The sequence below is a fragment of the Salmo salar genome, chromosome ssa10 (assembly GCF_905237065.1).
Source record: "Salmo salar chromosome ssa10, Ssal_v3.1, whole genome shotgun sequence".
Taxonomy (NCBI): Eukaryota; Metazoa; Chordata; class Actinopteri; order Salmoniformes; family Salmonidae; genus Salmo; species Salmo salar.
The window spans coordinates 97,784,899-97,808,828 of record NC_059451.1 but is presented as its reverse complement, the minus strand read 5'-3'; the positions used below and the strand labels follow the sequence as shown (position 1 = coordinate 97,808,828).

General features: G+C 41.5%; 1 pseudogene across 1 annotated transcript; it reads right to left on the bottom strand.

Annotated features, from left to right (window-relative positions):
• Positions 1–182: 182 nt before the first annotated feature.
• Positions 183–23,246, bottom strand: LOC123723695 (excitatory amino acid transporter 2-like; annotated as a pseudogene). Its single transcript, XR_006757049.1, has 11 exons — positions 23,225–23,246; positions 17,790–17,929; positions 15,266–15,418; positions 14,793–15,043; positions 14,391–14,538; positions 13,952–14,078; positions 11,382–11,615; positions 10,984–11,178; positions 9,023–9,157; positions 8,399–8,637; positions 183–4,780 (listed from the first exon to the last, which is right to left on the bottom strand). The product of XR_006757049.1 is annotated as an excitatory amino acid transporter 2-like (transcript).
• Positions 23,247–23,930: the final 684 nt, after the last annotated feature.

Sequence of the window (23,930 nt, the reverse complement as noted above, 5' to 3'; positions counted from 1 at the left end):
TGTGTGTGTGTGTGTGTGTGTCAACTGACCTTAAGTCAATCCTCTGAGTACAGTACAGTATGCCATGAAAAGTGATCACTTGATAGTCAAGAAGACTGTATGAAGGTAGCACATATACAGTTCAATGTGAGTGTCCGTCTTGTAAGTTGTGTTCATCAAAAAATCTAAAAGGACAGACCACATTTAGTTATGAATCAACATTTATTAGTTATCATAATCGTATGTACACCAATGGTACAACACTTATTGATATGTATGAACATACTTTTATACCACAGATCTGGTAAAGAAAATAAATCAGATATTTTTTGTCTTTATTTTGTAATATTCTGTCTCCCAGACATACTCTCTCCCTTTACATCAAAATTACAGCAACAGTTTTACAAATAAGGGACATCCTAGAACAGTAAGCGAGGGAGCGAAAGGTAGGGCAGGAGTGAGAAAGGTTATCAGGTCTACTCAGGAGGAGCCTATCAGAAAGACAGAGACTTCTGTAGAATACAGACTTGAAGATATACTGGCTCATCTTAGAAATACTGTGCCAACCCATTTCCATTTGAACATCCTCTTTACTCAATATTGGGTTTGTTTGTGTGTGTGCAAACAATTGTGATGAAAATGAAGATAGGCAAAAGGCAAAGTTACCAATATGTGTCTGGATAGGTTTATGAAATGGTACTGGTGGGTTGATAGTTCTGGATAGACAGAGGCTAGTGTATGGATATGACACTGGGGCTCATTACAGTTACTGTCTCTAACTGTAAGGAATAATCTAAACATGAATTATGACTGTTTGGTGTAAATATGTATGTCTTGTAGTTACCACAATATGATGCATAAAGCACAAGACAAGGAGGCGGACACTGATGGTGAGTGTGGTGTTCTCTGTTAGAAAGTCTAGATGATTCCTGGAACAGGATCTGGGTGACCACATGAGGAGCTATATTTTGTTAGGTGCAAGGCCAGACATTCTGATCAGATTTGCTATTTTAGTCATAATGAACGAGCTAAGCTGTACTTGTTTCATTAGTTAATGGTAAATTTGACCTTTTCCTCTTCCTCTGGAAACCTAGTCATGATAACATCCACATTTCACCAACTTAGAAACAGCACATCACCCCACATGGACTCCTTTTTTTAATCAGATAGTTTCTCCTCTTTCTATTTGTCTTTCCAGTTCAACATTGTGCGCTTCAGAATCATTGTGATCTCTGGAACATGTATGCACAATGAAAATGAATGGACACAACTTATATCTCCATGGAACAAACATTCAAAACGCTTACATTAGATACAAAAAAAGATATGTATATATTGATGTGTGGCAGCTAAGTGAGAAAACTAGTTAACAGCTATTAACAAATAATAATAAGCAATTTATTACACATTATTTTCTCGACATTTTGACTAATCTATTTTTATTCAGAACATAGATAATATTTCTCTAGAGGATTACAAAAAACTGTCACAGCAATTAATCTCTATTCCTACATACCATGTCAACCCCCCCTCCCAAAAATAAAACAAAATATTTGTTACCTTCAATATGTACACAAAGTGCAAGGAGGCACTTCAATATCATGCTTTTTAAGATAGTGGTGCAAAACAAATATCATCATGTTTAACTTCATGCTCCTACAACAGTGAGTTTGAACATAATAGTGTTCCAACACTCAATCCCTATGGTGACACACTGGTCAAAGGTCAGGCCCGAGCCCTAGGGCCGTCAGGGGTTTTAGTGCTGTGCTCAGCATCTCACTCATTGCATGTTAGAATGTGTGTGGTGACCTTCCAGGTTTAATTGTGTGCGTATGTGCATGCAAGTGTCGTATGTGTGTATGTGTTGTGTGCGACTGTGCATGTATGCGAGTGTGCATACGTGTGTGTGCATAAGTGTGTGTGTGCGGGCATGGGTGTGTGTGTGTGTCTGTGCATTGTGTCTGTGTGTGATGGCAGTGTCCATGCAGCTCTTACAGCAGAACGCCATTGTGTGCTGTGGCGTAGAGAAGCACACTTTGTTATACAAGTTATACAAGTGGCATTGATATTCTGACTGAGAAAGTGTTTCAGGTAACTAAATGACTGTGTGCTGCACTATGAATGCTTGTTAAGTTTTCTAGTGTTACTTTAATCGGCATTGTTATAACGGTCAAACTGACTGCACAGTTTGGAGTTAACATCTTCAAAGCAAGGTTGTCATTGAACAAAATAAACAAAACTAGACCATAGAGCAGGACACGACACAGATAAAGAAATGACATCCACACCTGCAGAACGCCTCACCTGCACAAAACGTCTCTCATACAGTCACATACATGTATTAAAGATTAGCAGCCAGTGATCTAACTTCATGTGGGTTTCTCTTTTTAGCCAGTTTGGTTCCATTAGGGGGATAGAATTCTCCTACCTTATTGTTGCCATGTTTGTAGTGGCCATTTTCAGGCACCAAGATGACTGCTATACATTAGTAACAATATGAGACCAATGATACACACAGCTGCAGCATTCAGGGTCTCTGAGAACAGTCGTCATCGTCTGTGGTAATAGGTTGTTTACTCACAAAGGAGACCCCACTCTTGGGGTGGATAAAAATAGTTTAGGATGTAAATACTGCCAACTGGCCACTAGTTGTGCAGTGAGTTATCAACCTGTTGAAACTTGCGGTCTTATTACTTTTTTAACTTCTATGGTTGTTCTGTGGCATCTTTGATAATATATGTGTGTTTGTACTTTCAGGCACTAAGGGAAGCCAAGAAAATTGGAGTCACTGGAATGGTAAAGTTGGAAAAATTGGCAAATTTCTGTGTGCTAAAAATAATCCCTTAATTAAAGTAGCTTACTTAGGAATAGTTGTAAAGGGAAACTTTGTCTCTGTCATATAGGTGCAAGATATGCAAAAAATGTTTCTCTTTAAAAAATATCAAGGTGTTAAACAGTCGATGTGTTCAAAGTCACAGCTTTCATATTTAAGTTGTGCTATATAAAGGCAAGTGTCAATATCCTATTTTCTTTCATGAGCAGGTAAACATGTTGAGGGCTTGGTGAAAGTGTATCTTTCCCTGCCAAGGAGTTAATGCTACAGCCTGAGTATAGTTTCCCTTTATTGGGTTCTTCGATTACAAATGTCAAATGTGAAAAGAGACCTGTGTCAAAAATGGATAAAAAATGATCTAGAACTCTTTCATCCTCAAAGCTGCAATTGTGCTATTTGTACTTCTCAGTATTACATTAGTTTTCAGTTTTGGAACAACTTGATTTTTGCTTTACTTGGCATATTAATCATGGTTCTAGATATCTTCCTAGAGCCTTCACAATTTACACTTGGTTCTCATTATTTTTAGCCTCAGATAATCAAATTGATAGCTTCAGTGGAAGGGAGAGGGGTCTGATAAATACCTCCTACACTTCAGTACTTGGACTAATTTATATGAAAAAGATCCCTGAACTGAAGCTATTGATATATTGGTATCTGGGGACAAATTTCACCTTTACTTTTCTGTTTGAGGCATTGCAGTAATTGCGTGAAGAGATCTTTATGTACCTCTTGGTATATAATTTGTAGGAGTTGAAATGAGTAATGAGACACCATCTTCACTTGGAGTTAGCTACAAATAGATTGTGTACAGAGTAAGAAACCCCGAAAGACGATAGAAATGACCGTCAATAAGTCATGGAGGTGTTTCAAAGGCTTCTGGCTTGATTGATTATATGCCTGTTTGGTCCCTATTAGTAACTGGGGAGATATGTCATGTTCTCACCCCCAACCCATCCACACATATACACACAGCCACACACCCAAATCACACAGATACAGTATATAATCTCACACTAGAAGCTAGAAGCGACATTTAAGAAGTCCCTTTCCCTTACAGTAGAAAAAGAACGTATTACAATAAAAAGGGAAGTAGAGGTTCCATGTTTCATATGTGTTTTGTGCTTTTGAATTCCAGAGAACATGTGCTTGTGGAGTAAGGCTCAGGCTGCAGACCCTGCCCTTATAGGTATGTGTCTCTGTATTCTACAGTATCACCACCCTAATTCCCCCTGGGGAATGTGGGTAATATCAGGTAACAAAGACACTCAGATAGGTCACATGGGCTCTGTCAGGTATAGGTCAAAGGTTAACTTGTGAGGAAAAAGGGGCCAGGGCTCAACAGATGCCTACTGTGGTATCATTGGTAATAGTAATGACGTGTGTAATAATGTAAAGTTTGATACAGGCATTCCTTCAGTCTAGCATGACTCACACTCTTATCTTCCACACATTGTCTGTTGTTAGACTGCCAAATTGCCAGTAACAAACTCACAGCTACCATCACATTCTGGAGGACTGTTGTTCCAATGTTACTCCCCCAAACTCTGACCCTCCCCCTGCTTTGAATGCAGTACTCTTATAGATGCAGGATGCATATATTTCTAGGAATAATTTATGTTGTACAAATGTTTGCTATGAAGCAAACATTAGTGCTCTAACAGGTCAAACATACCTTTGTTATCGTCTCACCGATAAGTGAATTAGTATTAGTCCTCTTAGTCAGTCAGATAGACGGTTAGAAACACTGTAGGAACTAATACAAACATTTCAAAAAAGAAATAAAACTACATAAAAAAAGACAATTAGTAGTTTTGTTCGCATGACTCTTTTTTTCACCAGATAGGAAAGCATGTGGAACTGGGGATCTGTGTGCTGGCTTTATTCACGTTTCTGGGGTTCCTCCTCAACAAGCATGCACTCCGCCATGGTCGCCGCAGCGGTAGAGCCATTAGTGGTCGAGGTTACCTGAAAGCAATCACCATGGACATCTAAACAGCAGGTTTACACATCTATGTAAACAGGCACAGTGCATGCTTCATGACCTGGACTGAATACTTTGGAGCAAAGGCAGCAGAAGAACTGTAGAACTACTCTGATTATTTGGTTTGCATTTGGCTGCACCTACATTATATACTTAAAGCCTTTTACTTTCAAATTGTACTTTTCCAATTGTTTTAAGTGTCAAAATATCAACGAAAGACTATCATAATGAAACAATTGGTTCTGTGCTCCAATTATATGATTGATCACAATATAAAAGATAGGTGTATACTGAAGGTATCAGGAAGACCTGGACAATCACTGAGGATCATGCTGATGGAATCACGGTGGTCTGTCTTAACAACGAGCACCAGACCTTTACTGACCTGAGAACAATCAACATATAATCACAAATTTAACATGCAGTGAAATACAGAGGATCTTAATTTGACCCTGCTTCTCACAGCAGGAAAATAATGATTCAGCCGCAGCAAATGTGAATTATTATGCGGATTATAATGAATAGACATTTTTGTAGGGGTTGATACATTCAGGGGTTGGAACCGATTTAGGGAACAGAACCAAAAACCAAATAAATAAATAAATAATAAAGAATCAGAACCGGGAACTAAAGTGCTCTGTTCCGGAACAGAACCGTTATTTTAAAAGCATGGGAACCGGTTAATAATGTTATTTTACATTCCGGGACCAATTTTTTTAGTCCCACAAAAAACGCAATAAGGCGCCTACGCAAAGCCCTCACTCTGTCACTTAGAAACTCATTCCAGTGTCTTCCTGCCAGCTGAAAATCTTTGCCAGTGTGTGTGCGCGTGTAGGCTACCTACCCCTCCCCCTCCGAAGCTTAAGCTACTCTAGCCTACTGACGTTACAAGCGTGATTAGGAAATTAGGGAGAGATTTTTAATTAGAGAAGAATGAGAAGAATAACTTTTTCCATGCTGTAATTTTTTTTACCCCTTTTACCCCAATTTAATGATATCTGATTGGTAGTTACAGTCTTGTCCCATTGCTAAAACTCCTATATGGACTCGGGAGAGGCGAATGTCGAGAGCAATGTGTCCTCCGAAACACGACCCCGACTAGCCACACTGCTTCTTGACAAACTGCTTGCTTAACCCAAAAGCCAGCTGCACCAACGTGTCAGCGTGCATGTGCCTGGCCCGCCACAAGGAGTCACTAGAGCGTGATGGGACAAGGACATCCTGGCTGGCCAAACCCTCGGCTAAGCCGGAAGACGCTGGGCCAATTGTGCGCCACCTCATGGGTCTCCCATTCACGGCCGACTGCGACACAGCTTGGGATCGAACCCGGGTCTGTAGTGATGCCTCTAGCACTCCGATGCAGTGCCCTAGACTGCTGCGCAACCTGGAAACTTTTCCATGCTAGTTACAGATAATATAGTTATCATTCTTCACATTGGATTTATTAACTAAGTGTTTTTAATTCTGGTGCCTCTCTGCACACACAAGCTTGTTAGCTAGCTAGCTAGCTCTGGTCCAACGTTAAGCCAACACTCGGAAGTTCAAAGACATTCAAAGTTCCTCCATAGAAGCCGCTCCACCATAGGTATAATTCTGTGGGCCTAATTTAGATTATGCATGTCATAACAAGATGCCCAGCACTTCAAACCAAGCCTCCTCCTCCACCCTCTCTCGCTCTCTCCCCAACCGCAAAATTCCAGTTGCATCTCACGCCCTACACTTGTCATTGAGCATGTAAACAAATCTATAGGTTGCCCGCTCTATTGCAAGCTGATCTATTTGCACTGATTGGTGAAGTAATTCAATGTAGAGCTAACGTTAAAAAAATACAGGTTTAAAAAGTAACAGAAGGGAACGCTATAAACCGGTACTTTATTTGGATTTGAACTGGTTCAGAACTTTATTTTGCAGGTCGTAAGAGTGGAACGAAACGAAACAAATAATGGTTTTGTTCATAACTAAACGATTGGAAAATTATTTTGGTTCCAACCCCTGTAAACATTTATCAAATCCAGTCTGAAATTTTAAAGTTGCAATTACAAATGTTTTAAACCTTGCCTACGCTACAATTTGTGTTTCCTGCTGTGCAGGAAAATGCTCTGCGAAAAGAGTGATTCAATTAAAATAGAAGATCGGTATATAAAATGTTATAAATACAAAAACAGATACAAATAAAACAAGGTACAAAATACTACAAAATGAGTGCAATGTTATGTTTTAGTCTGTACAAGTTATTTTGCAAGGCGTTCTACAATGGTTTGCATCTTTGGATAAATGTTAGAAAAGTTATTTGAGTTAGTTTATGTACACCCACCACATACAAGAAAATAAAGAGAGAAAATATTGGAAGAAAACAGCCTTTGTACCATGCTTCGCTAGCTTAATGGATGGATACAAAATTGTCAGAATACAGTATATTGTTGTGGTCAGACCATTGGAGTGCAAGGCCTCAGTGTTGCTAGGCAACACCCTTGATCCTGTAATAAATGAATGGGTTCATCAGTAGGCCCTTTGAAAGCAGGGCCCGCTGCTCTACAAAATAAGCAGTCCAAATTCCTCCACATCATAGCAGCCAACGGCCTTGATCTATTCAAACGGTGGATTCAAAGTGTTACTGTTTCAGATTAATCGTGAGCTACATTGTATCTTCCAATTTCACAAGATTTCTCACAATGAGCAAGAATAGCTGGTCTGAAAATGCAAAAGCATCTCATCTCTAAAGACTGAGAATGACTCAGTCCCAGTCTGGAGGGTGCCAGGGCTCAGTCATAAAATGCAGTGCTAATGAAGCACTGTATCACTCTCTCTGCAATTATATGACATCCCTTTAAAATGATACAGTTAGACAGAGGAATTTAAGTCATTTTAATGGATATAACAGAGTACGAAGAGAATGCACATCTACAGTGTTTTCTCATAAACCCTATGAAGTCTAATTTGATCACAAATTGATAAACGAAGCCTAGAAAGCAGCAGGAATAATCCAGCACAGCCTCTGAAGTAGCCTGGAGAAAGAGCCTAAACCCCATAATTTGAAAAGGGATTTGGGGAAAGAGATAGTGGTGAAACCTGCATGCGCAGCTTAGATGGCTTTCCCTCTCTCTCAGATCTAACCCCAGCAGGTTGAAAGGGAGGGAATGAGGCCGGGTGGTGAGTGGGGGAGGTGGTGGCAGAAGGGGGGTGATGAGTGGGGGAGGTGGCGGTGTGAGGGGGAATTAGGGTAAGCCCACTGATTTGGATTTGCACTTGTGAGTGACACTGTCTCATATTTGTGGGTGCATTTTTTCTGGTTTGCAATTATTTGGGTATTTACATAAGCTGTTTGTGGTATTTACATAAATAGAAATATATTCTGCAAGTTTAGAATGTATTCTTATAAATATTGCACAAAAGCTGATATTCCAAGCGAATTCACACGGAAATATATACACATGTATTTTTTTATATTTTTCTGTTTCTTCTTAAAATAACTGTGTATGTATTTACATTGGCATCATATACAAACATGCAAAATGAAAGAGAGAAAAGAAAAGGTGCAGTGCAGCATGCAGCATGTTAGGCAGCTATATACCAGTCTCTATGTCCGCAAGCATGAATTGTACCTTGCACTCATCTACCACGACTGAATTGTGAGCGGCATATTGGACGCACTGGTTGGAGTTGTTTTCGTGGTGGTTCTTGAGGTCATCATAGTAGGACGAGGTCTTGTTCATCATCTCGATGTCATCTGACTTGCCATGTGTAGCGTCCAGCTCGTCCAGCTCAGCCTTGGACAGGTGGTACACTATGCCCGCGCCCGTACGAATCTCCCACCACGTTCACTGAGGTACGGAACCGGTCCCTGGGATTGGAAAAAAAGGAATGGGTGGGAATACACCAAAGTGTTGTGTGGAGATCAGAAAACGGGATGGATAGGGGTAAGAAAACTCAGCTATTGTTGAGAGCATGGTATATATACTGTATACACAATTTTATTTTACTAGGCAAGCCAGTTAAGAACAAATTCTTATTTTCAATGACGGCCTAGGAACAGTGGGTTAACTGCCTTGTTCTGGGGCAGAACGACAGATTTTTACCTTGTCAGCTCAGGGATTCGATCTTGCAACCTTTCGGTTACTAGTCCAACCACTAGGCTACCTGCCATTCCCACAATAAGTTCCTTGACTTTGAATACATATGATTACATTAACTTGGTTCTGAATCACTAGCAATGCAGATCCACTCACAGGAGCCAGTCAACAGCAACCAGCAGGCTGATGTCCTGAGTTGGCAGGCCCACTGCAGTGAGGATCAGAAGCATAGTCACCAGTCCAGCACTGGGAATACTGGCCGCACCAACACTGGCCAGGGTAGCTGTCAGACTGCATGGGGAGAAAGATAGACAGGAGAGAAAACAGTTCATGGTTAAAACTGCTCTATAGATTAAATTTAAAAGTCCAAAGGCCAAGGACTGTATCTATTAACCAAACTGCACTTGAGGCTAATGGGTACAGTTACTTCATGAAGCACGTTCAGAGTGAGTTGGAGTGACTGTAATAATAATATGGGGATTCAGGATATTTTGGACTGGCATCCCTGAGGATGAGTACTCAATTCCTGCCTAATCCACAAACACATAACTATGTATGGTAACCGTAAGTGTCTTTGAATAACAGTGTCCCCTAAATTTGATGTAATTTACGTCACTACTTACATTGATAAGGTAGGCAGTGAAATTCCCACCCTGATCAGAAAGTACAGTGCCTTCAAAAAGTATTCTCAGCCACATTTTGTTATGTTACAGCCTGAATTGAACATTGATTAAAATGTGATATTATGTCACTGGCCTACACAATACTCCATAATGTCAAAGTAGAATTATGTTTTTAGAATTGTTATAAATTAACAAAAAATGTAATAAGTACTCAACCCCTTTGTCATGGCAAGCCTAAAAAGTTCAGGAGTAGAAATGTGTTAACAAGTCACATAATAAGTCGCATGGACTCACTCTGTGTGCAATAATAGTGTTTAACATGATGACTACCTCATCTCTGTACCCCACACATACAATTATCTGTAAGGTCCCTCAGTCGAGCAGTGAATTTCAAACACAGATTCAACCACAAAGACCAGGGAGGTTTTCCAACGCCTCGCAAAGAAAGGCACCTATTGGTAGATGGGTAAAAAAAAAAAAGCAGACACTGAATATCCCTTTGAGCATGTTGAAGTTATTAATTACACTTTGTTTGTTATTTCAATACACCCAGTCACTACAAAGATACAGGCGTCTTTCCAAACTCAATTGCCGGACAGGAAGAAAACCGCTCAGGGATTTCTGAATGAATGAATACAAATATTCCCAAATATGCATCCCGTTTGCAATAAGGCACTAAAGTAAAACTGAAAAAATGTGGCAAAGAAATGAACTTTATGTCCTGAATACAAAGCGTTATGTTTGGGGCAAATTCAACACAATACATCACTGAGTACCACTCTTCATATTTTTAAGCATGGTGTTGGTTGCATCATGCTATGGGTATCCTTGTCATCGGCAAGGACTAGGGAGTTTTTTAGGATAAAAAGAAACAGAATAGAGCTAAGCACTGGCAAAATCGTAGAGGAAACCCTGCTTCAGTCTGCTTTCCAACAGACACTGGGAGACAAATTCACCTTTTAGCAGGACAATAACCTAAAACATAAGGTCAAATATACACTGGAGTTGCTTACTAAGACGACATTGAATGTTCCTGGGTGGCCTAGTTACCATTATGACTTATATTGGCTTGAAAAAATCGATGTCAAGACTTGAAAATGGTTGTCTAGCAATGATCACCAACCAACTTGACAGAGTGAAGAATAAAAAATAAAAAAAATTGCAAATATTGTACAATCCAGGAGTGCAAAGCTCTTAGAGACTTACAGAGAAAGACTCACAGCTGTAATCGCTGCCAAAGGTGATTCTAACATGTATTGACCCATGGGTGTGAATACTTATGTAAATTAGATATTTCTGGTTATAATTTTCAATAAATTAGCAAAAATGTATTAAATCATGTTTTCACTTCATCATTATGGGTTATTGTGCGTAGTTGGGTGGGAAAAAACTATATTTATTCCATCTTAAATTCTGTAACACAACAAAACGTGGAATAAGTCAAGGGGTATAAATACATTCTGAAGGAACTGTATGTTTTATGGCAGTCTGTACCTGACAGTGACAATCTGACCAGCATCCAGATAGATGTTGTTCATCTGGGCAATAAAGATGGCCGCCACGGCCTCATAGAGGGCGGTTCCATCCATGTTGATGGTGGCCCCGACTGGGAGCACGAAACGAGTGACTCTCTTATCGATTCCCAAGTTCTCCTCCAGGCAACGGAAGGTGACAGGCAGTGTCCCAGCACTGACAGAGACAAACACAGCTACAGTATGAGAGAGTCATGGTGTTGCATTCATTATTCCACAATGTTCAGCCTGCGTATGTGATATGAAAGATATTACTCTTTTTATAATAGTTCTATGAAAAGTTACCTGTACATTTACAGTGACAGCAGTTAGATGTAAATAGTGTAAATAGTTTGATGCATGCAATGTTGTGGCCCTTACCTGGAGGCTGTCCCTAGGGCAGTGATCCAGGCCTGGAAGATGCCCATGAAGAAGGTGTAGGGGTTTTTCCTGACAATGGCAAAGTAGATGGCGGGCAGGAAAATGGCTCCGTGGATGATCAAGCCCACAATTACAGTCACCATGTACATCCCCAACTGCCTAGCAACCACCTCCAGGTCATCAATGGAGATGATCTTACCACAGATCAGGCAGCAGATACCGAAGGGAGAGTACCTAGGGGCAGAGGAGAGGTTTAAAACCACAGGCGGCCAGTGGCACCATAATTGGGGGGGACGTGCTCACAGTAATGGCTAGAACGGAATAAATGGAATGGTATCAAACACATCAAAAACGTGGTTTCCATCTGTTTGATACCATTCCATTCACTCCATTCCAGACATTATTATGAGCCGTCCTTCCCTCAGCAGCCTCCTGTGTTTAATACTGTATACACTCTGAAGAAAAAGAGGTACAGTGGGGGAAAAAAGTATTTGATCCCCTGCTGATTTTGTACGTTTGCCCACTGACAAAGAAAGGATCAGTCTATAATTTTAATGGTAGGTTATTTGAACAGTGAGAGACAGAATAACAACAAAAATATCCAGAAAAACACATGTCAAAAATGTTATAAATTGATTTGCATTTTAATGAGGGAAATAAGTATTTGACCCCCTCTCAATCAGAAAGATTTCTGGCTCCCAGGTGTCTTTTATAGAGGTAACGAGCTGAGATTAGGAGCACACTCATAAAGGGAGTGCTCCTAACCGCAGCTTGTTACCTGTAAAAAATACACCTGTCCACAGAAGCAATCAATCAATCAGATTCCAAACTCTCCACCATGGCCAAGACCAAAGAGCTCTCCAAGGATGTCAGGGACAAGATTGTAGACCTACACAAAGCTGGAATGGGCTACAAGACCATCACCAAGCAGCTTGGTGAGAAGGTGACAACATTTGGTGCGATTATTCACAAAAGGAAGAAACACAAAAGAACTGTCAATATCTCTCGGCCTGGGGCTCCATGCAAGATCTCACCTCGTGGAGTTGCAATGATCATGAGAACGGTGAGGAATCAGCCCAGAACTACACGGGAGGATCTTGTCAATGATCTCAAGGCAGCTGGGACCATAGTCACCAAGAAAACAATTGGTAACACACTACGCCGTGAAGGACTGAAATCCTGCAGCGCCCGCAAGGTCCCCCTGCTCAAGAATACATATACATGCCCATCTGAAGTTTGCCAATGAACATCTGAATGACTCAGAAGACAACTGGTGAAAGTGTTGTGGTCAGATGAGACCAAAATGGAGCTCTTTGACATCAACTCAACTCGCCGTGTTTGGAGGAGGAGGAATGCTGCCTATGACCCCAAGAACACCATCCCCACCGTCAAACATGGAGGTGGAAACATTATGCTTTGGGGGTGTTTTTCTGCTAAGGGGACAGGACAACTTCACAGCATCAAAGTGATGATGGACGGGGCCATGTACCATCAAATCTTGGGTGAGAACCTCCTTCCCTCAGCCTGGGCATTGAAAATGGGTCGTGGATGGGTATTCCAGTATGACAATGACCCAAAACACACGGCCAAGGCAACAAAGGAGTGGCTCAAGAAGAAGCATATTAAGGTCCTGGAGTGGCCTAGCCAGTCTCCAGACCTTAATCCCATAGAAAATCTGTGGAGGGAGCTGAATGTTCGAGTTGCCCAACGTCAGCCTCGAAACCTTAATGACTTGGAGAAGATCTGCAAAGAGGAGTGGGACAAAATCCCTCCTGAGATGTGTGCAAACCTGGTGGCCAACTACAAGAAACGTCTGACCTCTGTGATTGCCAACAAGGGTTTTGCCACCAAGTACTAAGTCATGTTTTGCAGAGGGGTCAAATACTTATTTCCCTCATTAAAATGCAAATCATTTTATAACATTTTTGACATGCGTTTTTCTGGATTTTTTTGTTGTTATTCTGTCTCTCACTGTTCAAATAAACCTACTATTAAAATTATAGACTGATCATTTCTTTGTAAGTGGGCAAACATACAAAATCAGCAAGGCATCAAATACTTTTTTCCCCCACTGTATCCTTCTCAGTCAACGTCTACAATATATACCGGATTACCAAACGCAATCATAAAAATACTTGTGAATTAGACGCATGTTTCTATCAGAGGAGCCTGGTGGGAGGAGCTATAGGAGGACGGGCTCGTTTTATTGTCTGGAATGGAATAAATGGAACGGTAACAAACACATCAAACATGTTTGTCTCCGTTCTATTGATTCCATTCCAGCCATTCCAATAACAAATATATGTTTTATTGTCACATACACCAGATAGGTGCTGGAGCAAATGAGGGGATAAGTGCCTTATTCAAGAACACGTCGACATATTTGTCACATTGACGGCTCAGGTATTCGGATCAGCGATCTTTCGGGTACTGGCCCAACGCTCTAACCGCTATGCTACCTGCCACCCAATGAGCCTATCCTCCTATAACTCCTCCCACCAGCCTCCTCTGGTTTTTATGGCTACCGTAAGTCCATATAGAATGGGCTTGAAAGGCTAAAGATCTCTTACCACATGATCATGATGACCAGGTTCATAACAATCTCGTTGAGAATGTTGAAGAACTCCAGCATGAGCTTGGCCCTCTCTCCCATCTTCCCCATGCAAATGCCAAAGGCAATGAAGAAGCCAATCACACCTGCATCACACAGTCAGGATAGGGAATCACAGCTGGGATTGAGTAGAGTAAATGGGCTCAAGGAGAGGTATGAAGACAGAAGATGATAGTGAATGGGGAAGTTGTTTTTATGATGAATAAAAATCTGCTACAGTTAGTGAGACAGAATTAGCTGCACCCAGGGCTCACTTGAAGTGTGATATGATCTGATGCACTGGTTTATTCTCAGACAAATAAGTAAAGACAATTTTAAAAGTGTTATATGCACAATTCCTTTCATTTGGGCGGTTGTAGAAACAATTGCGGCCTGGTCCAAAAGAGAAGCCACCATACCTAACACATTCATGCCACTCTTAAACTGGAGGGACTTCTTGATGATGAACTCAGGTTCCTTGGTGGCGTTGGACAGGAGCCCCTCCACAGTGGTGGCATTGAGGTCCTCCTCAATCACCTTCTCCACCTTCTTAGTGACTGTCTGGATCTGAGGTGGGACAAGAGAACACAGACAAGTCCTTAAAATCTTACATCTCAACCCATCTTAACTTTTGGTAAAGTTAAGGGCTAAGGATGTAAATACAAAAACATTTAAGTCATTGTGGTCTTCATAAGACTTGTTCTGGGGTTGCCTCATCCAGGCCCTTATTAGCTGTCTCATCCAGGCCATTGTTGTTAAAAACATTTGCTAAAATTTGACTCACCTGGTTAAATAAATGTGGGTGTTGTAGTGTATTTTACCTGTTGGAAGCAGGCCTGCACCAGGTTCTCAGGAAATAGGTTCCTGATGAGGTCAAAGAAGGCATCCAGGCTGGACACATCGTCGTGTTTTTGGCCATCTCCCAGCTGCTCCTTCATCTTGGGGTCTCCAGGGTGGATGGCCAGCACCAGGATGACTCCCAGCACGGCAGCAATCACCGTGGTGGACATGTAGTAGACCATAGCCCTTGTTCCCAGGCGACCGCTAGACTTGGCATCTAGACCAGCCAGACCTACAGCCAAAACAAGCACTTTTAAACCTGGCCTTTTTCCTCTTTCAGATTGAATATGTGTTGTTATAGCAGTGTGGAATAAGTATAGGCCTATTAAGTTGCTTTGAAGTGCTAAAAGTGAAAGATGATGATCGATACTAATAAATAATAAACTGAACAAACTGTATTTAAAAACAGTAGTCCTCTCTCCTATATTGAACCCATGACTGTACCATACCATACCTGTGATTAAACTGGAGATGATGAGAGGCAGGATCAACATCTTCAGCATCCTCATTAGGATGTCTCCAGGGAAGGCAATCACCATGACAATGTCTGGGTGGATGGGAGAGGCATAACGAAGCAGCATCCCAGACACAGCCCCCAGAATCACACCTGGAGAATGAGAGAGAGGGAAGGGTGTGAAAGAATGCTAATACATACAGAGGGAATCCCCTATGTCTGCAGCCAGAGGAATGAGAGAGACACCATAAAAGGAGAGGGGAACCAATACTACATAGAGACCAGAGACAGAGAGCAGTGCAGAGGGAGAGAAAGCAGTAGTGAGGAGGTTGTGTGCCACAGTGTTCATGATAACCCTAGTGCAGGGAAGGCAAGAGGTCCCTAACTCAGAGGCCAAGGAGTTAAGAACAGGTGGGATTGGGAAGTGACCCAAGAGTGCTGTGTCTGGCTCCCTTGTGAGAAGGTCCGGGGTGATAAGGACTTTCTCCATTTAGAAAACATGTTGTAAAACTGTGCGGAGAGAGTTTGGAGATAATGAGAATAATTTCCAAATAAGACTTGATTATGATATAAAGGCATCTATAAGAATATTAACAAACAATAACAATATCTCATTTCCATAGGTCTGCCTTAAATTGCTGCTTCTCGTTGCGTATTAATTTATCAGTCTGGATCTGGTTATGAGAGGCTGTGGATTGCATGTGTAGGGGCCAGTGGGTAGGTGTGGATGGGGGAGACAGAATTGAGTCCCAGTGTGAGAGAGGCTGATAGAGTCTGATAGAAGATTAAGAGTAGGTCTCTTTGAAGACAGAGGAGGAGTCAGAGCTTCAGAGAGGGAGAGGTTCTCACAGTGCTTGGAGGAGCATCTCTATTCCCTCCGAATCAGGTTTTCTAGGAAACAGTCAGTTAGCATCAGGGTATGATAATATCACTCTCACTATACTCCAGTATATGGAGTAGGCCTATAAGCAAGGGGAGTCCTGAGGAAAAAAATAACACACTCCACTCTACAATGGCCCTGACCTTATCACCATGTGCCCTCAACCCCACCAGACCTCCTTTGCTTCCCATGGTTCAACCTTGGAAAACATTCCTAACCCACTTCCCAAATCCAATCTACATGTATCCTAGATAGAAAACTAGCCCCCGATCCCCCAACACCCCAACCTCTCTAGCCGTGTCCTTCCACCCCAACCCCCTCCTCCCCCTGTGTCCCAGAGAGAGAGCTGAACTCTGAATGCTCCTGCCCCCTGCAGTCCCGTCTGCACACTGGCCCTGTGGTCAGTCTCTGTCCCTGTCCCCGGTTCTCTCTCTCTCTCTGTCCTGCTCAAGCCTGACAAGGCTAGGCCCAGACCCAATCCACGCCTCACCCCCCGTAGGCTGCACTTCCTCTGCTGCTAGATCTCTGCCAAAGATCACAGGCCCTGAGAGGGGCAATTCAAGCCTTTTAACCTCACAGATATCTGTCAGCTGTTTTACATTCACGCACAGCTTCAGAAACGTAACCTCACCCTACTGATGCTGCACACCTGCTGGATGAGGAAGGCATTTGTTTTCCTGTGCATGGAGCATCCTACATCTCTAACCCCCTCCCAACCCCTCATCCAAGCCCTTATGCAATTTCCATAATGGCAGATTATTAATGCCACTAAGGGAGCCGCTATGAAAGTGTTCTGCCAAATGGTCTGTTGTATATATTATGAATACACATGCGCGCATGCACAGACATACAGACACACACACAGACACACACACACACACACACTCATTTATTTTCACACACGTGTTCATTTGAACACACATAAAACCACTGAATGCAAACAAAATCGCTGTGACCTGAAACAAAAAGGGTATTTTTAGCATCACTACCACTCTGCCCATCATTCCATTATAATAAATTACTATCATATCCTTCCCTGCTATATCCTCACATTACACATGACTAGGGCCAGGAGTTGTTCCTGACCACATGACCTGAACTGCAGAAAAATCCTTATCAGAGTCTATATCTATCTATGGCTCACTCTACACATAAGGGAAGGGAGGGTGCCAGGTGGTGGTGGTGAGGGGGCACCAGGTGGTACTGGGCTAGGGAAGATCAGGGCACATGCCACCTGGCTTGCTGGGCCAGCACAGATGGCTGCTCCTCTCCTCTCCATTGCCCTGGCCACTAACATAACAGGACAGAGCACATCTGGCCAGAATACTGAACCGTGTCATCTGTCAGAAGTGCCTTTTGTGTAACCCACCCCATGCTTGTCTTTTTCTCTGCCTCAACGTTAAACCGTTGGTGTCTGAAGAGATGTTTGAAACACATCGTGGGCTCTGATATATCAAGTAAGAAATTCATCTTTGTCATTATACAGTATATGGATAGGCAGACATGCAGGCAAACAAGAATACACAGACAGACATAAGAGAGAGAGAGAGAGAAAGACAGTGAAAGAGAGAGGGAGAGAGACAAAGAGAGTGAAAGAGAGATTGTGATCGTGTGCTTGGTAAAACAGCTGACAATGGTACTGACCGAGCACGGTGAGTGTGAGCAGCAGGTTCTTGAAGAGAGAAGAGAAGCAGCTGATACACTTGTTCCTGGGCCTGGCTTCTATGGGCTCCAGATGACTCTCATGCATCCTCACCTCCACTTGCTTAGGCATGATGCTGGCACTGTGTAAGAGAGAAAGACAGACAGAGACAGAGAGAGAGACAGACAGAGGGAGAGAGAGTTAGTTATTTAAATATGCATAACGTGCATCTGACATGCCCATGCAGTCACATGTTTGGAGAAGCCATTGCCATTGCGACTGTCTTCATATTGTGAGGGTGAGGAAGAAGGCTGAATTAGATTGAGTCTCTAGAGTTAATTATAACATATGGGGTGGCAGGTAGCCTAGTGGTTAGAGTGTTGGACTAGTAGTTGAAAGGTTGCAAGATCAAATCCCTGAGCTGACAAAGTAAAAATATGTCATTCTGCCCCTGAACAAGGCACTTAACCCACTGTTAAGAATTTGCTCTTAACTGACTTGCCTAGTTAAATAAAAATATATATTAACAATCCCCAAGTGCAACACAGCCTTTTAAAGCATCAGGAGACAATGTGAGATCATCTGAATGATCATGGGATACGTGCTAAATCCATAGAGGACATTAGAAGCTCAGGTCATGCAATAAGTGCTCTGGTATCTCCGTAGTGATGCTTGTTGCCTAGCAGGTTTTCATGACAAGGCTGCCCAGGGTTACTTCGACAGCCAACAGATGGAGGACGAATGGTGGAGGGGCTGTGAGCTGATGATTAAAAAACTGAATTCCCTCAGAGGCAGGGAATTCAAAGTCTGTTTAATCAGAACAGATGGTGTATTTTGGAGACTTAGATCGGTTGTTGACAGGGTCTTGTTATCTGAGCTGTCAGATAAAGTCAATATTTGTATTCACTTGGCAGTCCAGTCTATGGAGTATTTCAACTTTATTCCAAACCTTTTTTGACTGTAACCTTGAGGCAAATGTTAACTAAATGTTAACAAAAAATTTTGTGCCATCACTACACACTTAGAAAAGAGGGTTCCCTTAACTGCTTAATCTGACTATCTCATTAGAGAGAGGACGAGAGAAGAATAGAGTAGGGATAAAGGCGAGAAAGAGAAACAGAAAGCGAGAGAAAGAGAGCGAGCGAGAGAGCGATAGAGAGAGAGAAAGAAAGAGAAAGAGAGAAATAGGCTGGATTTTAGTGCCTGTGACTGTATACTGTAACTATTACTGTACTTTGTAACTTGCTCTAATTTGTTATTCTGCTGAATCAGAGGGTTCGTATCTGTACGTTTTAGATCCCATCTTGTATTGGCTAGCACTATGACAGGAGAACTAATGTGAGTGCCATTCATAGTTAATCATAACAGAATAGCCATTGGGCACAGACGTCAATTCAACGTCTATTCAATATTGGTTCAACATAACTTCCTTGAAATGACATGGAAACAACGTTGATTTAACCAGTGTGTGCCCAGTGGGTAATCTCCTGCCTTCTTGACACCGCTCCCCACTCCCCCCTCGCCCTCGGTCTAAATGTAATGAAAAGAGAGGAAAAGGGAAAATTCTACTAAGAGCATTCATGCAGTAGCGCTCTCAAAATTACATTGTCAAATAAATGCCATTTTTATTACATTTCCTTCTAAATTAATATGATTTCTCCAACAAACAAAAGCAATAGTTTTTTTGTGACTAACTTTTAATTTAGTTCTGTCATTTAAGAAAAGCTATAATAACAGCCGTGATGATGACTAATGTGTGCCTGTGCATGGTGTTTACATGTCCTTTCTGCATTTCACACGTATGAAATAGGAAATTAATAAGTGGAAGTGTTTGCTCCATCTGTGTGCCTGGGAGCAGGCCAGCTGCTTTATCCTGTAGCCAGGCCTTAAACACATCATTATAGAGGCTGAGATTGCCTTTCTTCAGTCTTCTCCTTAGCGTGTGTTGTTGTGTGTGTACGTATATGCATGCCTGTGTGTCCAATTAGGGCTCTATTCAATCAGATCTGCTTTAGCCGACATCCGCATATCGGTTGTTTTGACGGTGTTGGAGGTGGAACTGTGTTAGAGCTGTCAAATCCACAAGCAGCTCCTGTCATTATACCTAAAGCGGACATTAAGTCGCATTTAGAAAAACACCATTCAGCTTTGTTTACAAGTTTGAACACTGGAATGTGAGATGTAACCTACACCTTGATTAGGCTGACATTAAATAATTGTAATTTTGAACATTATTATTTCTATATAGCCTAGGCTTTCTTGTTCTGAACTTCTAATGCAAGAGGGTCAGGTGTGGCTTTGTGACAATGATCAAGAGCAGCTTCTCACCAATTTGACAGTTCCAACGCAGTTACACCTCTGACATCGCCAAAACATCAGCTATGTGGGTGTCGGCTATCGCCAGTTAACACTTGATCTGATTCAATCTAATGCACTGGGCTTCCGAGTGGCGCAGCGGTCGAAGGCACTGCATCTCAGTGCTTGAGGTGTCACTACAGACACCCTGGTTCACAAAGATCACAAAGATGCCATGACTGGGAGTCCCATCGGATGGCGCACAATTGGCCCAGAGTTGTCCGGGTTTGGCCGGTGTAGGCTGTCATTGTAAATAATGATTTGTTCTTAACTGACTTGTCTAGTGAAATAAAAAAATCTCTACTGGTGTCCTATTGTGCAACATTGAACCTATAAGGTAGTTTAGAAAAAACGATCTGTCAATACTTTGGCTTCGTCCTACAAGAGAATACAGAATCTTAGCTACATTGCTCTCTTTCTGTGTTCTGTACTTATTTTTCTCTACAACTCTGAAAATACTTGATAAATGATGATGAGGTGGAAGTCTATCAAGTCCTTTCAGCCATTACTGTCCATGATGGTAAGGATGTGAGGAACAGAGGTCTATTGAGGCATCTGGGACACCCTCTGTGTATTTGTGACTGTGGTACTGCTAACCCCAGGGGTACAGTCAAAGTTTGTTTCCTCTTTGTCCTTTTTTGTCATCTATGAACTGTCACACTTCCTTAATAGAGTCAATGGGCATATGATAACAAGTGAAACAATCATCCCAGCAAACCGGGAGCATTCCCAGAACATTAGCTAAGATTCCCATTAAGTTCTAGTTAGGTTCTAGTTTTATCTAACTTTAGGATGATAACATCCCCAAAACATTCAGAGAATGAGAATTCAGAGAATGTTTTTGATAACAAAATGTTTTTATTTAAATTGTTTTATTTTAAATGAAATATCTTTGGAATGTTCTCCTAACATTCACTAAAATGTTGAGCATAACATCTGTAACTACCACAGCACATTCCCCAAAAGTTCACATTAGGATTCCAGGTAATGTAAATGCACAATGTATAATTAATGTTTTACCAGCAAACCAAAATTGGTTATGTGAAAGTTCCCAGAACATTCGTAAGGTCACAACAAATGTTTTCATAAAACAAAAACTGTCCATTTGTGGTGATGATTATAGAATGTTTGTATAAAACATTCACCTGATGTTGCAAGAACATGTGTTGAAAGTGTTATGAAATGTTATTTTGAAATTGAGAAAAGGTTTTCTGATTTAGTTTGAAGTTTCTGAGTCTGTATTTAAGAAGCATATGAATACACAAGAATACAAGTTATTTAAAGGAAGCCAGATCCAACTAAAATCACATTTCATAAGACTTTCAACACGTGATGAAGAAAGAGAATCATAAGTACACAATATATGAAGAGGATGGGAACATTTTAATAACCCAGAAATTATGTTCTGTGTCCTGATTGATCATATCTGACTGAAAAAAACGCACAAGGCCACAGCTTGGCGCAGAGGCTTAAAGAACAGATTAAATGTGTTCTAGGAACATTCTAGCAACATCAGGTGAATGTTTTATACAAACACTCTATAATCATCACCCCAACTGGACAGTTTTTGTGTAATGAGAACATTGGCTGTGACCGAACAAATGTTCTGGGAACTTTCCCAGAACCAATTTTGGTTTGCTGTAGTCTCTGTATGTAAAATAATTGACTGATGTTTTATTAAAAACAAATTGCTGGGACAGTGGACTGGGAATGACATAATACAGATGTATGAAGTGAGAAACAAAGACATGTCACTCTCCCCAGCAGAGACATCATTATTTTAGAGAGGGCACAAAGTACGTGGGGATGGGGGGGGGGTCATGAGGGAGGCAGTTAGAAACATTTAGCATTTTTCATACACCTGAAACAGCTTTGTCCTGCAATCTAGAGCCATAATCATTACGCCTATTTCTATGTAAAAAAAAAAGTATATTTCTCTGCATAGGTTATCTGAGAATACCTCGAACTGTTCAATTGTCATTTTAATTAAATATGTACAATGATACTTTGCGGCACAAACAACAACACAGAGTTACACATGGAATAAACAAACGTACAGTCAATAACACAATAAAAAAAAATCTATATAGAGTGTGTGCAAATGAGGTAAGATTAGGGAGGTAAGGCAATAAATAAGCCGTAGTGGGCAAACTAATGACGATTTCGCAATTAAACACTGGAGTGATAGATTTGCAGAAGATGAATGTGCAAGTAGAGATACTGGAGTGCAAAGGAGCATAAAAAATTCAATAACAATATGGGGATGAGGTAGTTGGATGGGCTATTTACAGATGGGCTATGTACAGGTGCAATGATCTGTGAGCTGCTCTGACAGCTGATGCTCAAAGTTAGTGAGGGAGATATGAGTCTCCAGCTTCAGTGATTTTTGCAATTCGTTCCAGACATTGGCAGCAGAGAACTGGAAGGAAAGGCGGCCAAAGGAGGAATTGGCTATGGGGGTGACTAGTGAAATATACCTGCTAGAGTGCGTGCTACGGGTGGGTGCTGCTATGGTGACCAGTGAGCTGAGATAGGGCGGGGCTTTACCTAGCAAAGACTTATAGATGACCTGGAGCCAGTGGGTTTGGCGACGAATATGAAGCGAGGGCCAGCCAACGAGAGCATACATGTCACAGTGGTGGGTAGTATATGGGGCTTTTGTGACAAAACGGATGACACTGTGATAGACTGCATCCAATTTGCTGAGTAGAGTGTTGGAGGCTATTTTATAAATTACATCGCCGAAGTCAAGGATCGGTAGGATAGTCAGTTTTACGAGGGTATGTTTGGTAGCATGAGTGAAGGATGTTTTGTTGCGAAATAGGAAGCCGATTCTAGATTTATTTTTGGATTGGAGATGCTTAATGTGAGTTAATGTGAGTTCATGTGAAATTGCTATAGTAGGTGGCTAGTACTACAGTAAAACAACAAAACATTTTCATTGTATTTGTTAATCAAGAAGGAAATCAATATGCTACATAGCTTGATAAACTTAATTTACAAACATACCTCCTGTGAGTCCTGCCTATCACCGGCAGCAAAATTCCAATCAAATGCCGTGTGTCATGCAACACTCGCTCACCTCCTTCACTGACGATACTGTCTGCATGCACTAGAGTATCTAGCGTCCTGTCTTGCATATCTTTGCTCCGTGGTGCACCTTGGAAGGAACAACTTACTAGAGAGAATAGTTAAAAAATATATACATACACTGAACAAAAATATAAACCGAACATGCAACAATTTCAAAATGTTTACTGAGTTACAGTTCAATTTATATAAATCCATGGATTTCACATGACTGGGAATACAGATATGCATATGTTGGCCACAGATACCTTTTTTTTAAAGTATGGGTGTGGATCATATAACCAGTCAGTACCTGGTGTGACCACCATTTGCCTTCGCATAGAGTTGAGCAGGCTGTTGATTGTGGCCTGTGGAATGCTGTCCCACTCCTCTTCAATAGCTGTGCAAAGTTGCTGGATATTGGCGGGAACTGGAACATGCTGTTGTACACGTCAATACAGAGCATCCCAAACATGCTCAATGGGTGACATGTCTGGTGAGTATGCAGGCCATGGAGGAACTGGGACCATGGGGCCGTGCATTATCATACTGAAACATGAAGTAAAGGCTGCGGATGAATGGCACGACAATGGGCCTCAGGATCTCGTCACGGTATCTCTGTGCATTCAAATTCCCATTGATAAAATACAATTGTGTTTGGTGTCTGTAACTTACTGTATGCCTGCCCATACCATAACCCCACTGTCACTATGGGGCAC